The 9,021-nt window shown below is 37.1% G+C and overlaps 1 long non-coding RNA gene across 1 annotated transcript; it reads left to right on the forward strand.

Moving 5' to 3' along the window:
* Positions 1–380: 380 nt before the first annotated feature.
* On the forward strand, positions 381–3,019 carry LOC140432713 (uncharacterized). Its single transcript, XR_011949836.1, has 2 exons — positions 381–791; positions 2,860–3,019. It is a non-coding gene; the product is annotated as an uncharacterized lncRNA (long non-coding RNA).
* The last annotated feature ends 6,002 nt before the right edge of the window (positions 3,020–9,021 follow it).

Below are 9,021 nucleotides of genomic sequence, written 5' to 3' on the forward strand. Positions count from 1 at the left end.
ATTAGTAAAATGATTGAATGAATGAATAAATGAAATTAGAAAGAAGCAGATGTAAGGTTCAAGATCATTCACAATTTGACAGGACCAACGTTGGTCGGACCTAATGTGGTAGCCCAAGAAGAAGATCATATTGTAATTATAGGAGACACTCTAAAGTGATTTCATTATTGAACCCTGACTAGAAATCAATAAAAATTAACACTAAATACCCATTGTGTGCATTTATTGTTTTACAAAACGTTGCTTTAACAGAATTTTTCGGTGTTTTAACAAACAACTCAAGTTGAACATATTTGTTCGGGGTCTTTACATTGTTCTTTTGAATTTTACATAATAAAAAATAATAATAATTTTCCCGGATTACCAAGCATTATAAATATTATTCTATTGTACAAAAATTATCAATTATCAATGCGTAATTACTAGAAGTCACAGCATATCGCAACAACTTAACTGAAGGTCATAAGTTAAGCAAACAGTAAACAAATGGTCGCTTTAAAATATTAGCACCCAACCATAGAATCGACATACATTATTAAACAGTTGTCAAGTGAAGTTATATTAAATATATTTGCATATAATAATTTATTTTATCGTTACCATGAAAAGTTTAATACTTGCCACGATCGTTCTTTTCGCCGTTTATCAGGCAGTAGATGGTCTTATTGCCTGTGCCCCCAACTATTGCGAAAGTGTAAAATGTCCAGAAAATCTCGTTTGCAGTGATTCTGAAATTCTGGTTGAAAGGGGAAGTCTTTGCAGATGTTGTGACGACTGCTACAGAAAACTAAGTAAGTATTTATTAAATAATCTCAGTTACCTCTCATAATTCATGTTATTATATCCTTATATTTTTTGTTTTACAAGAGCTATATATATTTTTTTTAAAAGCTTTTATATATTTCTATCGGACTGTCGCCTCATTTTTTTTTCAAACCTCTCTGATCAACGGTGGTTATTGCAACGCTCTTTGCTTTAGCCCATTTTCTTTGCTCCGGCTTGGAATACTTCAACCTTTTTGAGCACTCAATCCTTGTTTCTGCGACCTTCAAACTCGACGCTGTTTAAAGTCATCGTTTGGTCTCTGCAGGTTTTCTTCATCTACTCGCCTTTCATTGTAGAGTTGCTTTTATAAAGTGAAAAATGAAAGTGACGTTTAAGAAGATCTTACAAAAAAACACTTCTGGTTTATAGTGATAAATATTTATTATAATATTTAAATTATCCAAAAAGATGAAAAATTTCAGAACCATTTTCTGTCTTATCACACCATCATCAATAAAAATCTTGAGTTTTAAAAATGTGAAACAAAACCAATGTTAGAGTATTTCCTTTAAAGGAGCATACTAACCACTGGGCAAAATAAGGACATTATAATGATATGGAACATACCATCCAACTGGCATCAGTCAACATCATTCCGTTTGTAGATGTATAGGAAAAGTCTGATAATGCTTCCAGTGAAGTAAAAAACTTCTAGTGCAAAAAAATATTAAAAAAATTTTAATTTCGTCAAACGGATTAAAATTTCAGAACTTTTTTTTAATCTTATCAAACCATCATCAGTGAACATATGGTTAGCAATTGAAACCAGCCACTTACAAAAAGGTGTAATAAGCTTTAAATTACATATTCGTCTAAGCATATGGCGGTTTTCTGCTCAAAATTCTATATATGTATCATCATTATCGTTAACATCATTCGCAGCGTATTCTACTGATTCCATATATTACTGTATTTTTACTGTATAAAGTTAAAACTTTATATTTTTTGAGCTATTCATATTTTTTCAAAAAATTTGACAAATAGAGATAAACTTTTCAGTTAAAGTTAATAGCTCATCCATTCACAATCAAAATTTCTTGAAATTCTTTGTACACAAAGAGTGTGTAACTTTATTTCAGAAATGTACATAGAAATCGAATTTCTAACTACACGGTGTCCACAAATGAAACACCCTGTGTTTTATAATTTTATTATTAATATAATAAATTGTCTTTTAAATAGTATTAGGGTTTCTTATGCCTAAAGTTAATACTTTTGGAGATAAACATAGATTCCAAAAGCTATAGACAACAAAAATGCAGGCCATGTTAAATATACATAAATCAGATGTGGAAGATATACACTGGTTACTTCTTTCATTATAACTTAATTGATTGTTTTATCATTTATAAGATTTAAAAAAACTGAAAGACAAAGACATAATGGATTAAAAAAAAACAAAAATTTCATCCCGGTGGGGAAGAGCTGTCATTAGCACTCTAATGACTGGGGTTCCAAACCCCACCGGGAAGAGATTTCTGGTTTTTATCGAAGAACATTTATTAAGTAAAGAAATTTCAACTAACTGATCATTTTATGGTAGATAGAGAGAGACAGAACATATGTTTATAAATGGCAATAATACTGATAGTTATTTTTCCCAGTTAGCCATGTTAGCCATAATGTGCTTTATCAAAGTCCCCTTGACGTTGACGATTAAGATAGCAAGACTTTGTCGCGAGTATTCTAAACAGTTGTTCTACTATTTACATCTCGATCTATTCCGTGGTATTTTTTAATCAAGAGGCTTGTTTTCTACCAAGTCCACTTCTTCTTTCAATCTTACCCATTAAAATCAGCCAAAGATTATTATACTATTTTCCCCGCATTATATATCCAAGATATGATATTATATTCCTGAATCCATATTATACCACTGAGCATTAGTAAAATTTTATCATGCGTTTCCTAAAATGAAATTTCAAGTTATCGCTATATTTCCTCGTACACGGATAATCGATTTTACTCTGTACCATAATTTCAAATTTTTTTTTGAGTGCATGTTTTGAAAGCTAACTTATTTTTGTGTTGTAGATGAAGGCGATGCTTGCAGGTCACGTTTTCTGGGAGGAGGTCCATTCAAAGGAAAATGTGTCCATGGATTAGAATGTAACGCTGAAGGAAAATGCGCCAAAGTCTAATTTAATTATAAACAAATATTATTAAGTAGATAAATAAATAATAATAAAAATGATATTTTTAATTTTATTATATTATTTGTACGAGTACAATACCATGCTAGTTTTTAAATTATATTTTAGAACTTTATACCATTAGTATAAAACAACAACTACAGATTTAACTTTCAACCTTTCTTGAATGACTCTGTAGATTGACTCGTGTGAAATACTTACTTAGAGCATAATTTTTAAGTGTCAAAGAGACACTCTTTTGACTTGAGTTAAAAGATACCAAAATATATTTCCTTGCTTTGTGTAATTCTTTGACTTCTTGTCTTTTGGATACCAGTACAGCTTTGTTTTCTTGGTTATGAGTACTTATGTATCTTAAGCTTAAATTAAAGAGGTAGAATTTGTCCGAGGCAGTTCCTCTGTCAAAAATAATCAATTCAATCAATTAATCAATAAAATTCATGTATTCTAACTTCAATTATCAAGGAATTAAATCTTGTATAGAATAAAAGTGAAAACGTTTGTCTATTTCTTGTATTAAGTAGATACAGATACTGATCTATCAGTCTGTCCCACGGATTCTGGGGGGGGACAAAGTTTTGACAAAACCTGAGATAAACATAAAGCGATTTACGATGAAAGTTGCAACGCTTAACGCTAGATCCTTATTGCTGGAATTGGAAAACTAGCTACAGCATGTTAAATGGGACGTAGTCGGACTCAGTGAAGTAAGAAGACGAGGAGAGTCTCTTGAAACACTAAACTCTTGAAAACTCGATGCATTGTAGCGTTGGTTTTTGTGAGTGTGTGTTTATCTTCTGTATTGGATGTGTCTGATGTCCTGATTTAGGCTTGTGCCTCTTCAGGACGTGTTTCCTTTTTTGGTGGGTGTGGCACTGGGATTTTGGAAGTGTCCACTGGTGTTGCGGTGTTGTTAGTGGTTGTGCTGCTTTGCTAGTCCTGGACAATCGGGGGCGAAAGGGTTAGAAGTGAACGGTTCCTTTCAGAATATTTTTTGGTCTAAAACAGAATTAGTAAATATATGAAATTTATATGTTTATTAATTTAAAAAATCAATTTAATTTTTGAGTGAATATCGCGACGCGTGAGGGCAGCTGTGGACTGGTACCTCGAAAAACGACGGGGTATCGTTGTACAATGGGATCGGAAAACCACAGAAAACCGATCCCCCCCCCCCGTCGGTATTATAATATACGGCGGTAATAGAGGGGAGTTGCCTCCTGTATGTCAATGTATTCGTCAGGGAGCTCGTTGCTGGCGAGTTCCAGCAGAATAGTGGGTAGGAATGGGAGTTTGGGTTTAGGTCGTCTTCTGAATACATTGCCGAGGGACGAGCAGGTAGTTTTTAGAATGCTTTGGGCTCTGAGGTTTTGGCCCCGGATGGTGCGAATTGTATAACTCCTGCTCAGAGAGGAAAGCCTCTCATTGATGGGCTGGATGTTCGACAGGCGATGAATGAGTGCAGAGGGATAGTCGCGTCGTTTTCTGTTGAGTTTACGTAAGATTCTCCTTTCCAGTGAGATTAGTCTATTGTTGAGGTGCTTTGGCATCACAGCACAGATGCAAGATCTGTACTCGATGACCGGTCTGATAAATGTTTTGTAAGTATGGATAAGTGTACGTGGTTGAGTGCGGCCGAGTCGTTCTCCCCATAGACTCAAATTGTGCCTTTCGGTGATGATAGGTGTAATGTATTGGCTGCGATATGGGTGTCTGAAAAGGATCATCTGTGTTTTGTTAGGGTTAGGTGTCACTCTCCATCTCTGACACCATTGTTCAACAAGGAGCAGATGATCTCGAGCGAACCTAAGTACAGAGTCGACGTGTGGTGTGGTAGTAAGAAGTGCCGTATCGTCTGCGTATAGTAAGGTAGTTGTATGTGTATATCTGGGATTGGGGAAGTCGCTGTTGTATATTGTGTAAAGTATTGGTGCCAACACGGAACCCTGAGGGACTCCCGCAGTGGGAGTGAAGGATGTAGAGTATCGATCACGCTCCTTGACTGTAATCTGCCGTTGAGAGACATATGAGTGGATGAGTCTGACGAATGGAGTAGGTAGCCCGATGCTCACGAGTTTCTTGACCAGTCCCACATGCCAGACTTGGTCGAAGGCTTTTTGAACATCGAGGAAGATGCCTAGTGACAAATTGCCGTCGTTCAGACTTTGTGTAAGGTGTGTGACGATTTCAGTCAATGCCGTTTTGGTAGAGTACCCTTCTCTAAAGCCGAATTGGTAAGGTGGGATGATGTTGTGTTCTGTGGCGAAGTCTACGAGTCTTTCTTTAAGGATCCTCTCGAAGACTTTCGCCAAGGAGTTCAGGAGAGATATCGGCCTGTAAGTGTGTGGGTTGGTACGCGGCTTGCCCTTTTTCAAGAGCATAATTGTATGTGCTACTTTCCAAGGTTTTGGGAAGTAGCAGAGTTTAAAAGTGGCATTGACTATGTTCGTCAAGTATAGAGTGACGCTCAGCGGGAGGTGACGCACACAGTTCCTGGCAATCTTGTCAGGCCCCGGTGCGTTTAATTTGCCGATTTGGCAGAATTGTATGAATGTTTGGTGATCCACAGGCGCCATGATTGGATGTTCATGGGGTGCCTGAGGGTCGAAAGGGGTTCTGAGCAGTCGTGTTATGTCTCTCACTGCGCGATCACAGAAGGCATGATCGAATCTCGGATCGTCTGGAGATACTAAGGTGTTCTGTAGGTGGGTTTTAAAAGCTTCTGCTTTCTGTTCGTTTGAGTTAATAATTTGATTGTTCACCACAAGGTGAGAAAGATTATTGGTTTTTTGTTTGGTTAGGCATTTGAATTTTTGCCAGAATTTGCCGCTGTCGCGGTAATCAAGACTGGAGGTCGCTGCAGCCCATTGTCTGGACTGCAGATTGTTGACCTGCAGTTTTATCGCCGCAGACAGACGGTTGTATTCTGTTTTGACGAGGGGATTGCGTGTGCGTTGGAATTGACGGAGGAGACGTCTCTTTTGTTTGATTTTATCGATGATAAACTGAGGTAGAGGTGGTTTGTTAGGGTTGATTACCCTATTAGGGACCGACAAATCAATTGCTTGATTTATCAGGTTAGTAATCACCATGATACCTCGGTCGATATCATCTGGGTACATAAAATTGCCTAACTCTGGAGTGTTATTTGACAAGTATGTTTGGAAGAGTTCCCAGTTGGCGCGTTTGTAGTCTCTTATTACTTTAGGAGGGTCAGGAGGTGGAGGATTTAGTATCTGTTCCTTAACCAGCAGAGGAAGGTGATCCGACGTTATAGAATCGTCTTGAAAACTCGGGTGACCTGTTTTATTATATGGGAAGTGAACACGTGTCTGTAGGAGGAGTAGGCATCATAATACACAAGAAACTCTCCCAAAATGTGGTTTTAGTAAAAGCAATATCTGAGAGAGTAATATATAAATATACAATTAAATAAAAGATGTATCGTTAAGTTCATCCAAGTCTACGCACCAACATCAACCCATCGTGACGAAGAGGTAGAACAATTTTACGAAGATGTGCATGTGCATCTGATACAATCATGTTTTTGCCCAAAGACTAAACGAGATCAAAAGATCACTTTAGAAACACAACTCAAAATAACAGAAAAAAGACAGTTACAAAGTGAAAGGGACATTGACCCACAAACCATTCAGGCACTCAATAAAGACATATCGAAAGCTGTGAGAAGAGATATTAGGAAATTTAAACATGAAAACATCGTAGAGACTATAGAGCAAAACAGGAGCATGAAGGTAATAAGAAGAAAAATGGCGACAAGTAGAAAATAGATTTTCCAGCTTAGAAATAAAGAGGGTGAAGTAACAACCGAGAGACACAAAATACGTGAAATAGTCGAAAAATTCTACACTATATTATACACAAATAAATCAAATTAACAATAACGTTAATAAAGACGGTAGACAAAAGTTTCAAAACCAGGGATCTGAGGACATTCCAGAAATTACTTAAGATGAGATACAATATGCACTCAAAAAAATGAAAAACAACTAGGCGCCAGGAGATGGTGGAATAGTTACAGAAGCTATAAAACTTGGCGGCTAGTACAAATGACCACCTACAGTGCATAAAAGTCTTGATTGAAAAATCAATTGAAAACAATAGACTTCTAGTTCTAACATTTATAGACTTCCATAAAGCGTTTGATACTATCGAACTACCCGCACTTCTAAAGACATTGGAAGAGTGTCGAATTGATCATAGGTACACCAATATTATAGAAAATATATACAGAAATGCTACAACAACTATAAATCTGCACGGTCCTACCAATAAGATACATATCAGGAGAGGTATTCGACAGGGAGATACTATTTCTCCTAAGTTGTTCTTTACTGTACTTGAACATGTTTCGAAGTTACTGGAATGGGAAAGTAAAGGAATCAATTTTGATGGTGAGATGCTTAGTCATTTATGATTCGCAGATGATATTGTTCTGATATCAGATGACCTAAAGGCTGCCAGTGACATGTTAAATGAACTCAGCGATGCAGCATGTAAAGTAGGTCTAAATATTAACTACCAAAAGACAAAAATGATGACTAATTTACTATACTAAAAAATAGCAGAGATAATCAAACTGCTGAGCTGCTAAGAAGAATAACACTGGGATGGGCAGTATATGGAAGACAGCGTGATATTTTTAAAGGAGATATACCTATCAGCTTAAAAGAAGAGCCTTTAATCAGTGTGTCCTGCCTGTACTTACATATGGTGCAGAGATACTCACCCTAACACGGACATCTATACGAAAACTACAAGTGACGCAACGTAGAATGGAAAGATCATTGTTAGGCATAACGTTACGAGATAGGGTAAGAAACGAAGAAATCCGTAGAAAAAGTGGTGTAGAAGACATTATAAAACACATAGCCAAAATTAAATGCAGGTGATTAGGACACGACACTAGAATAAAGGATAATAGGTGGACCAAAAAATCTTGGAGTGGAGATCGAGAGCGGATAGACGAAACCCGGGAAGGCCACCCACAAGATGGACTGACGACATACAGAGGATTTGTACCAACTGGATTGCAGCAGCGCAAGATAGATCTGTATGGAGGTTTTTCGAGGAGGCCTATGTTCAGCAATATACGACTATGGGCTGATGATGATGATGATGATGATGAGACACTGCACCATTATGTTAAAATCCGGTACTGATTGTGAAGTAAACATTCAGAGTTGAGACAGATAAATCAACTTAAAAATTATTTCTTTCTTTTTCCTTTCTATAAGCAATTCTGCTTGTTAATTGGCGGATTTCTAACTCTATAGTAGGTGTAGGTGTAGGTAACTCATTGTACATTCAGGTGTATTAATTCGTGTTATCAGGAACCTCTCCACCGCGCTGCAATACCCCAGACTATCTCTATCCCCCCTTTAGTACTCTGATGCGCAATAGGGGCTCAGTATTAACCAAATACTTTTCGTGTAAAAGTCCTGGGTACAAGAACTCCAACACCATATCCTAACCCGATCAATGCAGGCTAGGATAAGGCGCTTTTTTCTGCTTCCTCTAGTGACGTATTATCGAAATGAAATTACTTGATTGGGCCTCGAGTTTCTGCTTTGGGCTACGCCCAGTTCGGCATCTCGGTACCCGAGGATGTGTGCCCTTCGTGCCAAGGTTTTAGGGTTCTGTTAATTTTTTTTTGGTGGCCAAAGCCCTTATTTATTTATTTACTTTTTTGAAGGTTGTCCTAAAAATAAATATCAATTATTAAAATTACCAGTGCTGTGTGCTGGGGCTTCTTCTGTTGGTAGAACTACGAATTATCTAGACTTTATGTATTTGCCAGGATCTGCTATTTTGATCTTTTGTGCTTACATGGAACGCATTATATCTTATTATCTCTCGCAGGATCGGACATGAGTGATTCTCTAATTCTCTAAACCTCAGTTTGGCTTTTTATGCCATTTTATCTATCACCCTTACTTGTTGCAGTTCTCTAAACAGAAAGCGTTCAGCCACGTATCTGGATACATTTGCCGCTTCTTTGAGGATGTTATTGTAGGCTACA

Source organism: Diabrotica undecimpunctata, chromosome 1 (assembly GCF_040954645.1).
Source record: "Diabrotica undecimpunctata isolate CICGRU chromosome 1, icDiaUnde3, whole genome shotgun sequence".
Classification (NCBI taxonomy): domain Eukaryota; kingdom Metazoa; phylum Arthropoda; class Insecta; order Coleoptera; family Chrysomelidae; genus Diabrotica; species Diabrotica undecimpunctata.